This window comes from Salvelinus fontinalis, chromosome 16, assembly GCF_029448725.1.
Source record: "Salvelinus fontinalis isolate EN_2023a chromosome 16, ASM2944872v1, whole genome shotgun sequence".
NCBI classification, from domain to species: domain Eukaryota; kingdom Metazoa; phylum Chordata; class Actinopteri; order Salmoniformes; family Salmonidae; genus Salvelinus; species Salvelinus fontinalis.
This window is the reverse complement of record NC_074680.1, coordinates 35,882,561-35,904,705: the sequence shown is the minus strand read 5'-3', so window position 1 is coordinate 35,904,705 and position 22,145 is coordinate 35,882,561. Positions and strand designations below refer to the sequence as shown.

The window sequence follows — 22,145 nt, the reverse complement described above, 5'->3', positions numbered from 1 at the left end:
TCATGGTAACTTCTCAAACATGCACCCAGAGGGCATATCAAAGGCAATATGCTGTAGTAGACTAAAGGATACAGTATGTACTTGTTGGGCACCCAGGTAGAGTGTGGTGCTAATCCTGCCTGGGGGAGGATGTTGTTTTGCAGCATTTGATTCCCTCAGTTACCCTATCACAGTAACAGCAGGATCATCACACCGTGCCCTTCCTTGGCTCGGGCTCGCGACATCACGGGGTCTTAAGCACTGCTAGTGTAATTAAAACACGTCTCAGAGCTACAGGGACCACTGCCACTACATCTCACACGGCCCAAATCGCCCACAGATCTAAAAAAGACAGATCTTTCAAATTATATCACAACAATTGAAGAAGTCCACGGGTCTAAAATGAATACATAATGCACTATACAATATTTTCTTTTGAATACAGGCTTATTTGTTTATCAAAAATACATTCCACTCTCCACTCCACCCTTAGGCCTATACGTTGTAGGATAAAGCTGTAGTCCGTCTTCAGTGCTGCCCAGCCCCTCAGAGCTGAAGCAGGCAGCAGTATGGACTTGGAGGTACAGTAGCATAAATTGAATTATAGTACCACCAGCCACTAGCAGGGGAGCTGCAGCTCAGTTTACCTATAGACTTGGACAGAAGATATGGAGTACAGAATACCCTTACATACAGTACATAGAACTGTACATTACATAACTACTGTTTATTAAGTGAAATTAATTATATAGCATATCACAATGTGCGTTCAAAAACAAATGACTATTTCAACCATTTCTAAGAGCGGTTTAGGAATTGACAGGGGCTGCTGAACTACCTACCTATTTGTTTTCTATTCCCCTGCCGTCTAGAAGTAAATGTGTATATCAACTTCATATATGGTAATAATAGTGTTTTGCTCATATGCTTTCATGTGACAGGTGTGAGATACATGTCAATGGATAAACATGCGCAGGTAAGCCTCATCAGAACACAGAGACGTGTCATTGTCTCCTCATAATGACGCCCTAAAATAGCACACGTTTGACTATAAAGCACAACAAACACATTGTTGAAACCAATACCATGACAGCTACCCTGCCCCGTTATGGGTGACATGTCGTGGGGTCTGAAGTATTGAAATATGTCGTGTTTATCAGATTCGATTTATAGAAGCGCACGTGCGTAAAGATAGCCTACCCGACAACCAGCGTTGCTGAAATAAAATAAACGCCTTGTGATGTGGAATTCAAATGGGCATTGACGTATTCTATTGTACTCACTAGATGACATAGTTTTGATGCACAAATGGTACCACAAGTACAGAAAGCTAACTCAAACGCAAATACGCGCGCAAGAACACTGCGTAAATTGTGAATTTCCTAGGACACATAGTTGCCATTCTAAATAACATCCATGCATTGCCTTTACCTATACATAGCAAATATGAACTCCATATGTCTCACCAAAGGATTATTATAGAATAATGTTGCTCATTTACGTATCATCTCGATACATGTAATTCCAGTGCATCAAGCATATGTGGGTGGTTATGTGGGCTGCATCAAGCAGCCAGACAGTGGTGCCATGGTAGTGAGCATGATATATCGCCTAGGATAGGGCAAGAAGATGACGACGCCTGGATACTCTATCATCATTGGAACCTATGCCAAGGTTGAAGACTATTGTAACATGCATGGGTAGCCTACATTTAGTACACACATTTCATAGCGGACATTTAACGGAGTTCAAGTTGAATTGGCATGGGAACTCAGCTTGCATATACATGGAGGTGATTTCAATCTAGCTCCTCGTGACAGGATGAGGCAGTAAAAGAGGGTGCCTGCGTTAACACACCCACAAACACACCATCATTACCACCACATTTTGGACACCAGGAAGAGTGGTGATCCAAATAAATAACGGGGATCCTAGTAAAATACCAATATACTACATTCACCCAAATCAAGATAAAGATAGAACAGGCCTAGCGATAGATAGGATCAGTTGTGATGCTGTGTAGGCTATGTATAACATTTCAACCCGCGACCTGGCCAAACAAATGATACCACTGCGTAATGTTGATCTACACCCATACCATCAAATTAATAATATTGCAGTCAGACGACTGAATTCCTGAATTTTTGAATTCCTGAATTTTTGACCTTGCGATGTACCTGAATACCTGGTTATACTGCTCACACCTAGTTTTCAACAGCGTCCTGCAGGTTATCTTGCTTTGGAACCTAATGGGTTCAGCCTTGACAATCGTAGCCCACATCTTAACACTGTTTTGTTCTTTATGTCGACAAACGACGAACCAAAGAACACAAAAAGGACTGATGAAAATGTACAAACATTCTTAACATCTAAACTGTAAAAGTTTACCTTGAAGAAGGAACGCCAGTCCTGATCTGAGCACCGAGGGTCAGGGGAATCGAATTTTCTCACATTTCATATTTTCCCATGTTCCTTTTTGTTTTGCTCCATTAGATTTTGGCTAAATTATATCGATACAAGGTGCGCTGGATTTCATAGCGCACAATTCCGCACAGCCCACCTATTCAGAGTGCCCGAGTAATGTGCCATTGGTTTGTACCCCTCAGAATCCAATCCACTTGTGCTCATTTTCTTCGGAGTTTAAAATAAAGATCCAAATAAACCAACACAGAGAAAGTCAAATTCCAACGCGGTTCGACAGAATCCTTTGCTGAAAAACGGGCGTTTGCTTTTCCCTCAGACTCGCTAAAGCCCTTGCCATTCTCCTGCCGCTCGTCGACACACCTCTCAACAGTAGAAGCTTTCCTCCGCAGTAACACCGGCTTGCTCTATTTAGCCGATCGCACGTCTCTGCAGCCGAGTGCGATAAAGTGGCTGCTATGGGGAACTCGGATCAACTCTCAGCAGGGAGACCTTTGCACCTCAAGCGCACTTCCCCCCGCTGTGCCTCTACGCCGAGTTAATCCACAGTGACTGAGTGCTGCTTGCCCTCCATCCAAGTTATCAAAAGGCTTGCTCCTTCAGTCCTTCTTCAGTGTATTCTCAGCTATTCAGCCCCGCAACAGCGCTTTATTATCCAAATGTATGCTGCTCAATGGATTTTCGATTTGAAACCTCGACCAAAAAGAAGGGACGCACATTACACTGCACAAATGAGCGGTTCTCCCCCTATTGCCATCGTTGTGCTTCCATCCCCCCAAAATAGTTAGTTCTACCAGTCGAGAAGATTTAACAAACTAAGACCTTTAGCAGCAGTTACTGGGACATGTGATGTTAGCTATTTTCCCTCTCCTTTCGATTGGAAAAACATGGAGGAAGTCATCACGGATTGGCTCAGACTCACGTTCGTTCATACTCCTTGATTCAGCCTTTCACTCTGTGGGACCTGCTAAAGAAGTGCTGGTGGTAGAACTTTTGCAGGGAAGACGGGATAGTATTGCATTGAACAAAAGAGGTAGGCCTAAAGAACGACGCCACATGGGCAATAGAACCGCTCTGATGTCAAACCATAGGATCCCGTGCATAATCTTGGAGGAAACCGACTGCACGCACCCGACTCTTTTGTTGCATAACTTTTACAATTGACAATGATTAATACATCTGTTGTATTTTTGCACTAACAATTAAGAGGGATACTGACTATAATATAGTTTATAGTCTTCGCAGACGTTATGCCTTTACGCTGTTCATAAAACATTTGCTAAATTTAGAAACGGCAACTGAAGTCTATTGGGTAACTGCACGGAATATCGCAAGAGTAGGATATTGGCTCCTCTAACAACGCACCTGATGTTTACGTATACCCCGCTATATCCTATTCATTCGCACAGCAATGCTGATAACATGGGAGTCTGACATCATTTTTGAGTGGGATACAAGGTTTCAGATTACTTCCAAACGGTGTGTTGTGTTACTGCAGTTGTAATAGCGCAAGTCAATGCTTCTCAGTATAAATTTTAGCTCTTACAATAAATACATTTGATTGGATGCGACTCAGTGCATTCAAGACAAGGCCTCTCCACTCAGAAGGAACATGCAGACGGTATCTACATCTACAGTGGAGTTATTATGACAATAGAGTCTAGACATGTTCTACTAACCTGTTTTAACCTTGTACAACCTATGTTCACATGTTGAAATTTACTCCGTTTACAAGGACTTCATCAACGCATGTTTACTGTAATGGACTTCATCAATGCAAGTTTACTGTAATACGTTAGCTACTACCTTGAGGGATTTAGCACTACGGACAGCGCGAACATATAGTATATACACTGCTTCAGCGAGCGATTCAGTACCATGGACAGAACTAATCTCTACACAATTATTTTTCAATACTGGAGTATCACGAGCGATTCAGCCCCAGGGACCGCGCCAACTTCTTCAATGGCATCAAGGGACTCGAGTACAGAACTTTAATATATAATTTTAACTTCTTAAAGGTTTCTGCATTTTCGAAGCAAATTATTGTCGCATTTGTATTACAATTATGCTGGAATGATGTAGGGCTATAGTTCCCAGCGGCCATGCCTCCTGAACAGCCAGTGTAAACCAATGTTCGATGACGTATTAAGATTCTGCAATCTCCTAACTTTGTCAAACATTGCTGCAGGGTTTCCCAAACTCGGCCCTCGGTACGCCAAGGGGTGCACGTTTGGTTTTTTGCCTGAACACTACACAGCTGGTTCATATGATCAAAGCTTGATGATTAGTTGATTATTTGAATCAGCTGTGTAGTGCTATGGCAAAAACAAAAACGTGCACCCCTTGGGGTCCCCAGGACCGAGTTTGGGAAACCCTGCACTAGTGGATACCCCTATTCCCTGTTCTCTCATTGGTGCTTATTATACAACACATTTTACATCACATACTTGTACATTCTATGTCAATGAGCTTCCAGGGCCTCTATTTGTATTGATTACATGGTCTCTACTGGGAATTCTCAAGTCATTAAACCGTCAAAAGATTACCCATTGATGGTTATTCTAATGAGTTACCCTGCGGACTGTCTCAGTGTCGGTCTGCGGTGCCTGCCGCGGACAGATGTGGTGAGATGGGGGAGCTGTTGTAATATGGAACAATGGCTCACAAAGAACACATCTGGAAGAAAACAAATGTATTTGACCGACATACTATACCTGTTATCAAACTACAGTGAAACTTTAGTATTTTTTGTCTGGAAACAGTACACCAGTGGAGGCTGGTGGAAAGAGCTATAGGAAGACATGCTCATTGTAATGGCTGGAATGGAATTAAAGCAACGGAGTCAAACGTGGTTCCCATATGTTTGATGTGTTTGATAGCGTTCCATTTATTCCATTCCAGCCGTTACAACGAGCCCATCCTCCTATAGCCCCTCCCACCAGCCTCCTCTGCAGTACCCCAGAACGCACATTACTTCTGTCACAAATACTCAATCATCTCCAGAAAATACAGACTCACTGAAATTATATTATAATTCCTAGACAATCATTAGAGGAAAGGGGGGTTTACACCTCAAGGATATAATCACATATTACAGACCACCACCTCTCAGAGTTGTGTAGTTTCCATACAACATTCTCTCAAGACGGCTCCACACAGATGGAACGATAGCACCCAATAACGACATCTGAAGTACAGTTTTAATGGCCATGGCTATGTCACAGTGCATTCGGAAAGTATTCAGACCCCTTGACTTTCCCACATTTTGTTACTTTACAGCCTAATTCTAAAAATGGATTGAATGTTTTTCCCCCTCATCAATTTACACACAATACCCCAATAATGACAAAACAAAAACAGTTTTTTAGAAATTCTTGCAAATGTATACCAAATAAAAAACGTAAATATCACATTTACATAAGTTTTCAGACACTTTATTCAGTACTTTGTTGAAGGTGCTGAGGACTCTGGAGCAGGTTTTCATCAAGAATCTCTGTACTTTGCTCCGTTCATCTTTCCCTTGATCCTGACTAGTCTCCCAGTCCCTGCTGCTGAAAAACATCCCCACAGCATGATGCTGCCACCACCATGCTTCACCGAAAGGGATGGTGCCATGTTTCCTCCAGACGTGACGCTTGGCATTCAGACCAAGAGTTCAATCTTGGTTTCATCAGACCAGAGAATCTTATTTCTCATGGTCTGAGAGTTCTTTAGGTGCCATCTGGCAAACTCCTAACAGGTGCCTTTTACTAAGGAGTGGCTTCTGTCTGGCCACTTCCATAAAGGCCTGATTGGTGGAGAGCTGCAGTGATTGTAGTCCTTCTGGAAGGTTCTCCCATCTCCCCACAGGAACTCTGGAGCTCTGTCATAGTGACCATCGGCCAAGGCCCTTCTCCCCAGATTACTCAGTTTCGTCGGTGGGCCAGCTCTAGGAAGAGTCTTGGTGGTTCCAAACTTCTTCCATTTAAGAAAGATAGAGGCCACTGTATTCTTGGGGACCTTCAATGCTGCAGACATTTTTTAGTACCCTTCCCCAGATCTGTGCCTCAACACAATCCTGTCTCAGAGCTCTATGGGCAATTCCTTCGACCTCATGGCTTGGTTCTTGCGTTGAGGGACATTTCCAGATCATGTCCAATCAATTAAATTGACCAATCAAGTTGTAGAAATATCTCAAGGATAATCAATGGAAACAGGATGCACCTGAGCTCAATTTTGAGTTTCATAGCAAAGGGTCTGAATACTTATGTAAATAAGGCATTTCTGTTTTGTTTTTTTAATTAACCTGTTTTTGCTTTGTCATTACGGTGTATTGTGTGTAGATTGATGAGGATTTTTTTTTATTAAATCCATTTTAGAATAAGGCTGTAATGTAACAAAATGTGGAAAAAGGTAAGGGGTCTGAATACTTTCCGAATGCCCTGTATATCACCTATACTACCAGTCAAAAGTTTTAGAACACCTACTCATTCAAGGTTTTTTCTTTATTTTGACTATTTTCTACATTATGGAATAATAGTGAAGACATCAACACTATGATATAACACATATGGAATCATGTAGTAACCAAAAAGTGTTAAACAAATCTAAATATATTTGAGATTTGAGATTCTTCAAATATCAAAAGACGTGAAGAGGGCACGACAAAGCCTGTTCCCCCTCAGGAAACTGAAGAGATTTGGCATGGGTCCTCAGATCCTCAAAAGGTTCTACAGCTGCACCTTCGAGAGCATCCTGACTGGTTGCATCACTGCCTGGTAGGGCAACTGCTCGGCCTCTGACTGCAAGGTACAGGAGAGGGTAGTGCGTACGGCCCAGTACATCACTGGGGCTAAGCTGCCTGCCATCCAGGACCTCTACACCAGGCGGTGTCAGAGGAAGGCCCTAAAAATTGTAAAAGACTCCAGCCACCCTAGTCATGGACTTTTCTCTCTGCTCCCACACGGCAAGCGGTACCGGAGCGCCAAGTCTAGGTCCAAAAGGCTTCTTTACAGCTTCTACCCCCAAGCCATAAGACTCCTGAACATCTAGTCAAAGGGCTACCCAGACCCCTCTTTTACACTGCTGCTACTCTCTGTTTATCTATGCATAATCACTTTAACTCTACCTACAGTACATTTACATGTTACCTCAATCACCTTGACTAACCGGTGCCTTCGCACATTGACTCTGTACCGGTTCCTTCTGTATATAGCCTCGCTATTGTTATTTTACTGCTGCTGTTTAATTTTTTGTAACTTTTATTTTCTATTTTTTACTTACCTTTTTTGTATCGTACCCTTTTTCTTATTTTTTTTGCCTAAAATGACATACCCAAATCTACGCAAGGATATGCATATTCTTGATACCATTTGAAAGGAAACACTTTGAAGTTTGGGGAAATGTGAAATTAATGTAGGAGAATATAACACATTACATGTCATAAAAGATAATAAAAAATAAAAAACATGTTTTTTTCTCGTTTTTTTGTTCCATCATCTTTGAAATGCAAGAGAAAGACCACAATGTGTTATTGCAGTTTAGGCACAATTTAGATTTAGGCCTCTAGATGGCATCAGTGTATGTGCAAAGTTCTAGACTGATCCAATGAACCATTGCATTACTGTTCAAAATATGGCATCAAGTCTGCCCAAATGTGCCTAATTGGTTTATTGATACATTTTCAAGTACATAGCTGTGCACTCTCCTCAAACAATAGAATGGAATTCTTTCACTGCAATAGCTACTGTAAATTGGACGGTGCAGTTAGATTAACACAAATTTAAGCTTTCTGCCCATATAAGACATGTCTATGTCCTGGAAAATGTTCTTGTTACTTACAACGTCGTGCTAATCACATTGACACACGTTAGCTCAACTGTTCCGTGGGGGGGGGGGGGGGGGGGTATGCTATATGCTATGTTGAAAAGGTGCACATACATCTGGCATATCAATTAAAGTGCTAATGTTAAGAATAATGTGAAAGTCTCCTCATTATTATTTTACAGACACATTTTACAGGTCCTTTTCCTGATGGTTTGTTGTATAAAAATCGTCACTCTCAGTGTTCCTTGGTTCTATGCCATCAACATGATCTCATGAAGCTGACAGCACACAGGCTTTCCTTACAGCACAGGTTATTAAGGCAATCTATTATGGTATTTCATATGTTGTGTTATGCGTACAATGAAAGAGATACAGTGAAACTTGAAAGTCTCCTCATTATGATTACAACTTGGAACTGAAACACGAAATACACGAAAACCCAATCAATCATTATCTGACACCAGGGGATTTACAGTAAAGGCAAAGCATTATAAGAGGAACAATTTATCATATTTTAGAGAGAAAAAACAAAATCACATAACCAGCATTATGATACTACTGTGTATCAGTATAAATGACATATATTGTAGTCACACATCCTGAGCGAGAAGCAGATCATTGGTAGTTTCACAGTAGCTAATTGACTGTATATCATTGTGTTTTATTCTCTCCCATTCTATACATTGGAGATACAGTGTAAACAATAACCCATCAGATTTTCTCAAAACAATTGACACAAGATTATGGTGAATTACATTGTAGAGACTAATTGTATAGACAATGCTGTAGAGACAAAGTGCATGGCTATTTTAGAGTAAACTATATCAATTAGATAACTAACCACATCACTACATCACGTGGTTAGAGAGTCAGTGAGATAACCGATTGCTGACTCTTGAAACTTGTTCGCATCACGACTTCCACTAAGTACAGGCTGACTGGTTATGATTAAAGACATTTTGATACACCTATACATACTTGGAAACAGGCCATTTTATGCAGTGTATGCTGTGGAAATACCTTCACATAATGATATAAAAGCCATATTAGAAGAATTTACACTAACATGTATGTGTGCTCCTCATGGAAAGACATATCACAACGAGGGAGGGAGATTGGGAATAAGAATCCACTAACACTGTAAATCACGTACCTGTCCTATTAATCATGGTGCCTTCACTCACACACCTGTGGTCTTCAAACTCATCTCATATGATTTCCTTAATGGTCCAATGCAGCCATATTTTTTTTTATCTTAATATAAATTCATTTCTGGGTAACAATTATGTACCTTACTGTGATAATTTTTTAAAACAATTTTAATCAAAAACAAACAAAAATAGCTTCTTAGCAAAGAGCATTTTCTCAAGCAAGAATTTTGCTAGGACGGTCTGAGAGTGGTCTGAGCAGGGAGGGGAAAACTACCGCAGCCTTTATTAGCAGAGAGGTTTTCAACTCTCTTTCTTATTGGTCTATTAACTAATTTACCACCTGGTAAACAGCTCAAACAGCTCTTACACTAAAAGGACATTATCATAATTTTCACAAGTTCAAAGTATTATTCCAACCTCATAGTGTGGAACTATATATATAAAACACAGGACAATCACGTCTTTGACTGCACTGGGCTTTTAAACGTGACGTTTTAAATGTGTGTACTGTTCAAGTCAGAAGTTTACATACACTTAGGTTGGAGTCATTAAAACTCATTTTTCAACCACTCCACAAATATATTGTTAACAAACTATAGTTTTGGCAAGTCGGTTAGGACATCTACTTTTTGCATGACACAAGTCATTTTTCCAACAATTGTTTACAGACAGATTATTTCACTGTATCACAATTCCAGTGGGTCAGAAGTTACATACACTAAGCTGACTGTGCCTTTAAACATCTTGGAAAACTAAAGAAAATTATGTCATGAATTTGGAACTTCTGATAGGCTAATTGACATCATTTGAGTCAATTGGAGGTGTACCTGTGGATGTATTTCAACGCCTAACTTCAAACTCAGTGCCTCTTTGCTTGACATCATGGGAAAATCAAAAGAAATCAGCCAAGACCTCAGAAAAAAAATTGTAGTCCACAAGTCTGGTTCATCCTTGGGAGCAATTTCCAAATGCCTGAAGGTACCACGTTCATCTGTACAAACAATAGTACGCAAGTATAAACACCATGGAACCACACAGACGTCATACCGCTCAGGAAGTAGACGCGTTCTGTCTCCTAGAGATGAACGTACTTTGGTGTGAAAAGTGCAAATTAATCACAGAACAACAGCAAAGGACCTTGTGAAGATGCTTGAGGAAACAGGTACAAAAGTATCTATATCCACAGTAAAACGAGTCCTATATCGGCATAACCTGAAAGGCCGCTCAGCACGGAAGAGGCCACTGCTCCAAAACCGCCATAAAAAAGCCAGACTACGGTTTGCAACTGCACATGGGGACAAATATCGTACTTTTTGGAGAAATGTCCTCCGGTCTGATGAAACAAAAATAGAACTGTTTGGCCATAATGAACATCGTCATGTTTGGAGGAAAAAGGTGGAGGCTTGCAAGCCGAAGAACACCATTCCAACCGTGAAGCACGGGGGTGGCATCATCATGCTGTGGGGGTACTTTGCTGCTGGAGGGACTGGTGCACTTCACAAAATAGATGGCATCATGAGGCAGGAAAATTATGTGGATATATTGAAGCCACATTTCAAAACATCAGTCAGGAAGTAAAAGCTTGGTCGCAAATGGGTCTTTCAAATGGACAATGACCCCAGGCATACTTCCAAAGTTGTGGCAAAATGGCTTACGGACAACAAAGTCAAGGTATTGGAGTGGCCGTCACAAAGCCCTGACTTCAATTCTATAGAAAACAATTGTGGGCAGAACTGAAAAAGCGTGTACGAGCAAGGAGGCCTACAAACCTGATTCAGTTACACCAGCTGTGTCAGGAGGAATGGGACAAAATTCACCCAACTTATTGTTGAAGCTTGTGGAAGGCTACCCAAAACATTTGACCCAAGGTAAACAATTTAAAGGCAATGCTACCAAATACTAATTGAGTGTATGTAAACTCCTGTCCCACTGGGAATGTGATGAAAGAAATATAAGCTGAAAAAAATAATTTTCTCTACTATTATTCTGACATTTCACATTCTTAAAATAAAGTGGTGATCCTATCTGACCTAAAACAAGGACTTTTTACTAGGATTAAATGTCAGGAATTGTGAAAAACTGAGTTTAAATGTATTTGACTAAGGTGTATGTAAACTTCCGACTTCAACTGTAGTTCTGTCCTTGAGCTGTTCTTGTCTGTTAATGTTCTGTATTATGTCATGTTTCATCTTTTGTGTGGACCCCAGGAAGCGTAGCTGCTGCTATCGCAACAGCTAATGGGAATCTTAATTAAATACCAAATTCCAGATAGTGGTAATAGAGAATGTATATTCCCCAAGGGACTTATTTCATGGTGAGTATTTGGATAGGCTCCATGTAACGTTGGTTTATTTTTGCATTGGTTGTTTTTCCTCTATTGTGTGGTCTAAATTTAGTAGAGAACATTGAAAAATAGGGCTAATTACCCTGATGGAGATTAACCATCTTAAATGTTATGCAACATCTGAACAGGAATACATTAGTGACAGGTAGGATATATGAGATATGCTTTCTCCCTTTGGTGTGTTTCCTAGTTAATGAAGCCACTGATTTGAAAATAGTTTTTACTTTGCCCTTGAGCTGGTGCCTGCATGAGCTGTTCTTCCATACGACTCATTTATATGCAGGTGAGTAGCTTCTTTATATGTGCCAGGGATACAGCTGGAGTTTGGTATATCCATTGTATCCAACTATCTAACTAGGACCATCGAGACATAGCCATGTAGTCCATAGGTCCCCATATCAAAACACTCTGTCTGGCAGGCACGTGCAACCAGTGCCCAACCAGTGCTCAACCAGTGCTCAACCAGTGCCCAAGCACCTGCCCTTTTGCCCTCCTATGAAAAAGTGCCCTCACAGCTCAGTGGATTTTATTTTATTTTATGAATTACCTTTAAATGTTATTTTGAGTTATATTCTTTTTTTTTCCTTAAATATATAATGATTTCCACATCAAAATAGCTAATTTCATAAGCTCTTGAATTTCCAAAAAACCCTCCCCGCTCTCTCGACCCAAAAGTGCACTGGTCTGACTTGCATGCAGTTTCCACTGGCGCTGGGCAGGGAGACATGAATACTGGTAGGAGGCTACTTTTGAGTTGGATCTATCATGTGTCTCTCTCACTGTTAGGGGAAAGGAATAGGGCAATTCGACTGCTTGCTTGTAAGAGGCAGATGTCAGCAGTAGAACAAACTCAAATCAAGTGAAAACTATTTTGTTTCAACAGCATAGCTAACTATTTAGCTAGCTAGCATATTTAGCCTATATCATCGTTCGCTCTGATGAGTTTATAGCCACTCTTTTCCTGATGTCAATCATCTCTCATTGTCTCTAGGCCTAGGACTCACTGGCACTAGCTAGTTTACAATGTGTGATGAATGAGTGGGTTGTATCAGAAAATAAATAGGCCTATAAATATTGATATGCTGCAGAGGCAGTTGGCATGTTATGACGTTATGATTTGAGTAATGAATTATGAATGTCGATTTTATTTTTTTCTCCTTTTTGGTGGTGGGGGGTGGGGCAGCACTATTTTATTTTGAGCATCTTCCCCCCCAAAGGTCTGTGCATGGCCCCGCTGTCTGGGTTTTAAGTCTAACTGTATTTGAATAGGAAGATGAGATTACCTTTACACTGTACTCATTTGCATTTTGCCCTCCCGTGGTGCAGTCTCTGTGGTCTTTCATTGTAGCTGACCAGCAGACTATACAGTACCAATCCAGCATCATTAAAGTACGTGTGTATACTTCAGCGTGTGTACATTGGCTGAGCAACTGAATATGAAGTGTTTGAGACAGCTGGTCATGTGTGGTCTGATCTCTGATTGGGGAAGCGCGGGGGTGGGGGGGGGGTGTTTAGCTCAATGTGACACAGACGCCATTTTTTTCTGTTTTTCTAGTCTGCAGTACATTATGCTCCCTGCATACACACACATGCAGGCATGCAAGCACAGACAGACGCACACACACACACCTGCTGGTAATCAATCAGTCTTCTGATCCGAGAGAGAGAGAGACCCGGCATAAACCTCCTTCAAGTGATATAGTCACACGCTTATCTGTGACACAGACAGCTGCCAGGAACACAGGCTCACTCCTAGAGACAATGGAAACAGAATCCCCAAGTGGATTCGAAAGACAAGAATCCTCTGCATAACATTATCCCCATCCACTCCTGTCACCAAGCCAAATTCCTACGTTCATGGAAATGAAAACATGTTATAAACATTATCCACACATATTGAGAGCTGGAAGCTGCCTTGTTCATATTCAAATATATCTGGAATCAAAAACGTGTAATAAGGTGCAATAATTAGCAGCACTGCCAGCACATTGATTATTTCACAATGTTCCACCACACTCCAACCGTGTACATTTGGGGATGTTTTCACTCTCTACATTTGTTTTGGGAAACCCTCATTAAAAGTTTCGCCAGTTAGGATGAGTACATCATTAAAACCTTGTAGTGCCCAAAGCTCCATTGAATGCAACAAATGAGATACTGATCATTGCAATGTGTTTTTTTATGCAATGTTCCCTAACACTCTTTGCCCCAGACATACAACACAGAAGGCTGAACTCCTCACCAGACTTGAAGGATCTACTGTTAGGTGAGGTATGTGGTCTGGATGAAATCCTCAATTTTTACATTTTAGTCATTTAGCAGACAAAGGAATCGAATACACAACCCTGGTGTTGCAAGTTGCATGCTCTACCAACTGAGCTACACAGGATACATGTGTTGTGTCTGCCAGTGGGACAAGTCATTGGATATGTCCGTCATCATTACAGGGCAGATGAGGAGTCCGGGGCCTGGACTAACACAAGCACGCACGCCCGCACACGAGCACTCGTGCACGCACGTACGCACGCACACACACACACACACACACACACACACACACACACACACACACACACACGCACACACACACACACACACACACACACACACACACACACACACACACACACACACACACGCACACACACACACACACACACACACACACACACACACACACACACACACACACACACACACACACACACACACACACACACACACTGGAAAGGGGCTGGAGAGGGGCTACCATCACATCAGACCATTAAAGAGCAGAGAGGAGAGTGGCTGACAGCGAGGCTATACTCACATCACAAGTACTGTGTGTTCTACTATCAAACCAACTGCACAACACTTTCCAGGAACATTGTTATTGCAGCTAACAATGAGAAACACAGCTGATCATCATGCCCACACTACCTTGTTCTCCTTTAAACTTCTTTATGATAGGGGGCAGCATTTTCACTTTTGGATGAATTGCGTGCCCATAGTGAACTGCCTCATACTCTGTCCCAGATGCTAATATATGCATATTATTATTACTATTGGATATAGAACACTCTGAAGTTTCTAAAACTGTTTGAATGATGTCTGTGAGTATAACATAACTCATATGGCAGGCAAAAACCTGAGAAATATTCCAAACAGGAAGTGAAAATTCTGAGGCTGGTCGACGTTCAACTCATCACCTTTTCAGTTCCCTGTAAGATATGGATCTGTTTGCACTTCCAACGCCTTCCACTAGATGTCAACAGTCTGTAGAATGTGGAATGAAGCCTCTGCTGTGATGTTGAGCCGGATGGGAGGTGTTTCAGTCAGTGGTCTGGCAATATGCCAGTTCCTGGTCATGCGCATTACACATGATATCGCCTTGCGTTCCATTTCTTCTAGAGACACGAAGAAATTCTCCGGTTTGGAACATTATTGGATAGTTATGATAACAACATCCTGAAGATTGATTTTCTACTTAGTTTGACCAGTTTATTTGACCTGTTATATAACTTTTTGAAGGTTTCGTCCGAGTTCGCCTGCATCTGCGCGAGCGTTTGGACATGTGCACTAAACATGCTAGCAAAAGTAGCTACTTAGACATAAGTAATGCAAATTATCGAACAAAACAAAAATTTATTGTGGAACTAGGATTCCTGGGAGTGCTTTCTGATGAAGATCATAAAAGGTAAGGGAATATTTATGATGTAATTTCGTATTTCTGTTGACTCCAACATGGCGGAGAAATGTTGTTTTTATCTGAGCGCCGTCTCAGATTATTGCATGGTGTGCTTTTTACGTAAAAAAGTTTTTTTGAAATCTGACACAGCGGTTGCATTAAGAACAAGTGTATCTTTAATTCTATGTAAAATATTTGTCTTTCATCAAAATTTATGATGATTTTTTATGTTATTTGACGTGGCTCTCTGCAATTTCTCCAGATATTTCTGAACATGGCGCCAATGTAAACCGGGATTTGTGGATATAAATATGCACATTATCGAACAAAACATAAATGTATTGTGTAACATTGTCACGTTCTGACCTTAATTCTTTTGTTATTTCTTTGTTTTAGTATGGTCAGGGCGTGAGTTGAGTGGGTTGTCTATGTTAGTTTTTCTATGTTGTGTTTTGCGTTTGGCCTGGTATGGTTCTCAATCAGAGGCAGGTGTCGTTAGTTGTCTCTGATTGACAATCATACTTAGGTAGCCTTTTTCCACCTGTGTTTCGTGGGTGATTATTTTCTGTTCTGTGTTTGTATTTTCACCGTTCAGGACTGTTTCGTTCTCGTGTTTTGTTGTTTTTGTTCGAGTATTCGTTTTCATTAAAAGAGATAATGAATACTTACCACACTGCACCTTGGTCCTCCTCTCTTTCTCCCAACGACGAACATTACAAACATGATGTCCTATGAGTGTCATCTGATGAAGATCATCAAAGGTTAGTGATTCATTTGATCTCTATTTCTGCTTTTTGTGACTACTATCTTTTGCTGGGAAAATGGCTGTGTTTTTCTGTGGCTATGTACTGAGCTAACATAATTGTTTGGTGTGCTTTCCCCGTAAATCCTTTTTGAAATCAGACATGTTGTCTGGATTCACAACATGTGTAGCTTTAATTTGGTGTCTTTCATGTGTGATTTCATGAAAGATTGATTTTTATAGTAGTATATTTGAATTTGGCGCACTACATTTTTTCTGGCTTTTGTCCAAGTGGGACGCTACCGTCCCACATATCTCAGAGAAGTTAAAAGAAAAGCACCTAGACCATTTTTACATATTTCAGAGCATGGTGCCATAATAACTATCCCATTTGTACTTGTTTATACAATCTCAAGCCTCTTACCCTGAGCTTGTGCTCCTCAGTGATAGGTCATTTCAAGCAGACAGATAAGATTTGGTCAATTTAGTGATGCCATTGAAATCTGCAGTAATCTGTATGATGTAGTCCTTTAGTGAAACACAAGGGGACATGGCTTTGCTATGCTCAGATTAGCTAGACCAAAACGTCTTTACCAGACAAACAGTGTTCAATTTAATGCCAATTAAAGGTGGATGATGGTGTGAAATAAAGGGAACAAAGAGAAAGCAGGCAGAGAGAAGACTACTCATCTGTGTGACTTCTGACTGTTTTGTTGTTTCAAAAAGTATGTGACCAGTTTACCTGTTAGACAAGAGATCAATGTGACACAACAGAGCACTGTATAAACCAACACCAAGTCTAGAACGCCAGGCCTTCGAACTAAATGACTTCCCAGGTATCTGTGGTAACACAAAAAAAGATGATGCTACTCGCAGAAAACGGTTAATTGTTTTTCACTGTCTCTCTGCATAATACCTAATGTCCACATCCACATTCAAAGTGGTATGAGTGCTGTTCAGACATGTTCGATGGCCTATGCATTTAGGGAAGGGGAGGCAGCTGAGTCTCAGAGGAAAAGGCAAGCTGTTCCACCTCCATCAAAGACAGGAACTGCGTCTGAAATCGCACCCTATTCCCTTTACAGTGCTCTACTTTTGACCAGGACCCATAGCTCTTGTCAAGAGTAGTCCACTATATAGGGAATAGGGTGCCATTTTGGACAAAGCAAGGCCTTGGTACTTGCTTTTGTTCCTCTTGCTTTGTTTGAGCAGTGTGGCTCTGTACCAAGGTTCCAACAAAGTCCACTAGCATACTACTTGGAATGATGTAAGGTACAGTATTTGGGAATGCATTCTGAGTTGGGTGCTAGTAAGGATATTGTAAAATGATAATCAGAGAGTGACATGCTCGGAAGAATAACACATTTAGAGGGAAAAGTTCATATCTTGGTTGGATTTGGTTAATCTCTCCACTATTTTGGTTTATGCATTAATAAAAACAGGAGAGCGTGTCTGTTCTGAAATCCACCGGATCGCTGCTTATATACCAACCCATTTTATTCCTCAAAGAGAACTGTGCATACACCCCATACTGTGCATCTCCTGTACCGGAATGCCAAGTCTAGGACAAAAAGGCTTCTCAACAGTTTTTACCTCCAAGCCATAAGATTCCTGAACAGGTAATCAAATGTCTACCTGGACTATTTGCATTGTGTTCCCCCCCAACCCCTCTGTTTTACTCTGCTGCTACTCTCTGTTTATCATATATGCATAGTCACTTTAACCATACCTACATGTACATACTACCTCAATCAGCCTGACTAACCGGTGTCTGTATGTAGCCTTGCTACTTTTATGGCCTCGCTACTGTATATAGCCTGTCTTTTTACTGTTGTTTTACTTCTTTACTTACCTATTGTTCACCTAATACCTTTTTTGCACTATTGGTTAGAGCCTGTAAGTAAGCATTTCACTGTAAGGTCTACACCTGTTGTATTCGGCGCACGTGACAAATAAAGTTTGATTTGATCTGCTTGACCATTGTTTACTGGCTGTGTAGACCGTTTTAATGTCAATGCCAATTCACTTTAGTCTCACTCGACAACAGTAGAGACTATACTGTACGAATCCTATGTTTCATTTTGAACAAGAGAATAAATGCAGAGGAATGTGCAGCAAAAAAAGCTAAGCCACATCTTCAACAACATGCAGCCAGATAACGAAGGCAGGAAGAATGTGAACTGAGCTCAATGGGAATGATAAGGAGAGTTTGTTCTAACTATTCATCAAGCAGTGTTAAAATACACAATATCACAAGTCACATTTAAATAAGATGTCAATAGATATAGTCACCTGTCACTCATTTCAGATCACTTATTTCTGTATGAAGCTTTATCATTCTTGCTAAGGACTAAACCAGTATGGCTGGTAGTTTATTCTTAAACTTAAACTCCTGATTTGAAACATTTCAGATTATCCACCCTTGATGGAACAGGGATATATTTGTTACGGGCGTCTTGGCCAACCAGTACAGTTATAACAGCAATGGAAATAAGAGTGGGGTGGAAAATAATTTTGTTTCCCCATGAAGAAATGTTTTTATTATCATAGTATTGGTGCAGCCTGATCGATCACAAGGGGGTCAGTGCCGCACTGTTAACCAGCCCTGTCCCTCTGAATGAATCAGAACCACCTTTATTCACCAAGTACATTTACACAAACCCAGAAATGGTTTCTATTGCTGATAGCAATAGACACCAAATAGAGATACAGAAACAAACAGAGGAATTTCCATAATGTTTACATACTAGATATGCAATAAAGAGAAACTGTAGGAATGGATAATCTACAGGATAAATAATACATCTAAATCACAGAAGGTTGGTGGCACCTTAATTGGGGAGGACAGGCTCGTGTTCATGGCTGGAGTGGAACAGGTGGAATGGTACAGGTGGAATGGTATCAAATACAACAAATACATGGTTTGATGCCATTCCATTTACTCCATTACAGACATTATTATTAGCTGTTCAAACGGTTTTGGTCGTGATTGACCTGAACCGTTTGCCAGAGGAGAGTTTTTGGAAAAGGGGGTGTACCCGGTCAGCAATTATCATGCACGCTTCCTTGACCTGGAGTCGTGCATGTCCTCAATGGAGGGAAGGTGGGAGCCGATGACCTTCTCTGCAGACCAGACAATGCATTGCAGTTTGCCCTTGAAGACTAACAATGTGCATTAAATTGTTTTTTGCAACAAAGACGCTTGCTAATTCAATAGGGATCTAGGGTGATGAAAGTGAGTTGATTTGGGGATATTGTCTCAATACAGCCATGGGTGAAATGGTGATTGTAAGGGAGAATGGATGAACAGAGACATGAAGATTTGGAGCCGATATTGAGTTTGTTTGCTAATGTAATCACTGGTAGGAAGGCCACTTCATTCAGCTAGTGCTCTGCTATGCACTTAATGTATCTGGTTGAAGAAGCATTTGGATACTCAACAAAGCATGCACCAAGAAAAATACATGGCCAGTGAATGAGACTCATTCAAAAGGAGCAAACCCATTCAGGCGCCTTGGGCAGCTGTCCTGAGCCACATGGAGAGCTGAAAAAAAACATGAGAGAAAGAGACAAAGAGAGGGAGAGAGAGAGAAAGACAGACAGACAGAGACAGAGAGGGAGACAAGATAGTGAGAGACAGACAGAGAGAGAAAGAGAGAGAGAAAGACAGACAGACAGACAGACGGAGAAAGAGACACAAAGAGATGAAGAGAGAGAGAGACAGACAGAGACAGAGAGGGAGATAGATAGTGAGAGACAGACAGAAAGACAGAGACAGAGAGGGAGAGAGAGAGAGAGAGAGAGAAAAAAAAACTTTGAGAAACCTTGACAAAGTACAGACTCAGTGAGCACAGCCTTGCCATTGAGAAGGGTAGACACAGGATAACCTGGATCCCCGTAGAGGAAAGGCTGTGCAACCCCTGCACAACAGCAGAACCTGAGACGGCGCAGCATTTCCTGACAAAATTAAAAAAATATTAAACAATTACAGAGTGTAATTTCACCAAATGGGGGGGGAGAGAGAAAGAAAGAGAGAGACTGTGAAAAGAGAAAGAAAGCGAGGACAGAAAAATAGACACACTGATGGATAGCTCCACACACTCATCCCAATATGTCAAGCAGCTAGGGTCTGAACACCACAACACAGCATGGGTCAGAGTCAGACCAGGCATTGCCTTTGTAAGCTACGCAGGTTGGCATATATTGTCATAAATCTTTCCCTGGAGGCAGCTATACAGAGTGGTCACTAGCTGGCACAGCAACAAAGTAATAATCTAACTGTAAATTAAGACCAAAAGCAATGGTATAGCCAATTTTGACTTTACAGCTGGCCCATCTCGCAGAAATCGCTCAGTTCTGCCTCCAGGGCAAGACCATGATAGTAAACGTCAACCTGCATCAGCTACCCACCTGGTATGTTGACACAACATATCCCTCTACCCCTCCCCTCCCCCTTTCTAACCCCTAGAATAAATCTTCATGAAATAGTGACCCGCTCTGCCTTACTGGGACCACACTGCAGGACAATCAAATGACCATCACCCTCACTCAACAGTCAGACAGCATGACAGGCAAATTACCATCACAAGGGAGTCAGAATGACATGCAGTCAAATGACCATCACAAGGAAGTCAGCATGCCATCACACTTAGACAATAATCAACCCGACATAGAGTCAAATGATCCCTGTCATCAACCAACCCACAGCCTCCTCTACTTTAAGCTTGTTCCAATTTCTGTAGTCCTTTGTTGAGCAATGTTAAATAATTTACCTTTTGAGAAAATAGTTCCCTTACTTGAAATATTTCACCCCAAAAATTATTTGTTGGAATGTTAGAGTTTGTGTTGGAATTCCAAAGTGGCCTACTATAATCACGTTTTGTTCAACAGGTGGCCAGTCCACCAAATGACCTATCAGAAAGAGTCCAGCTGTCAGTAGGTGCCACCTGCATGGTATCCTGTGGCCTATGGTCTGTGGATAATTCCACAGTAGCCTCTCTCCAGACTATACACACACACACACACACACACACACACACACACACACACACACACACACACACACACACACACACACACACACACACACACACACACACACACACACACACACACACACACACACACACACACACACACACACACACACACACACAACTAACACCCGGGGTTCAGTGGCATTGCACTCACCCTTGGAGGATCAAAATACACTTTCTGCTAATGAGCAGTTCAGGTGGCAGATGAGAGAGTGAAATAGAGATGGATGGAGAGAGAGAGAGCGAGAGAGAGAGAGAGAGTGAGAGAGGGGGTAGATGGGGAGAGGTGGATGGGGAGAGAGTGAACAGCTGAGAAAGAGAGATATAGATGGAGAGACGGAAAAGAGGAGAGCACCAACAGCATACCTTGTCACCTGTCAGTCTACCCCATACCCGGTATGAGTTGTAATGAACATTAGGTGGGTCGGTCATCAGGCAGGCCGGAAAGCTCCTCTCGGTGACAAACAGGGAGACTGAGCCATTCTGACTGCCACAGCCCTCCTGTGAACCCCTCTCATTGAAAACCTGTGTCACAGAACCATTGCACTCTCCGCTCCAAGCCTCCACACACACACACACACACACACACACACACACACACACACACACACACACACACACACACACACACACACACACACACACACACACACACACACACACACACACACACACACACACACACACACACACACACACACACACACACACACACACACACACACACACACACACACACACACACCTCCTGTTCTATTCTAATCTCGGACCACCTGTTTTTGAAGTTAAATTGCTCCACTCCTTCAGCCCATAGCCCGGCTGTGACGATACCAGTATCACAATACTTTTTCCATTACAAAAATCAAACACAAAGCAGTCCGAACTCTTTGGTCCTTTAAAAACCTGCAGTATGTAAAATATTGTGTGCTATAGCTTGGAAAATAAATACATGTGACTCTGGATGACAACATAATGATTTGCTTCCAACATTAGGGCT

General features: G+C 41.5%; 1 protein-coding gene across 1 annotated transcript in view; it reads right to left on the bottom strand.

Annotated features, from left to right (window-relative positions):
* lrfn5a (leucine rich repeat and fibronectin type III domain containing 5a) overlaps positions 1 to 3,452 on the bottom strand; it is a 46,256-nt gene extending 42,804 nt beyond the window's left edge. The window contains exon 1 of the mRNA XM_055865256.1: positions 2,368 to 3,452. The gene's annotated coding sequence lies outside the window, so the exon portion shown is untranslated. The remainder of the gene's footprint in view (positions 1 to 2,367) is intronic.
* Between the last annotated feature and the right edge of the window lie 18,693 nt (positions 3,453 to 22,145).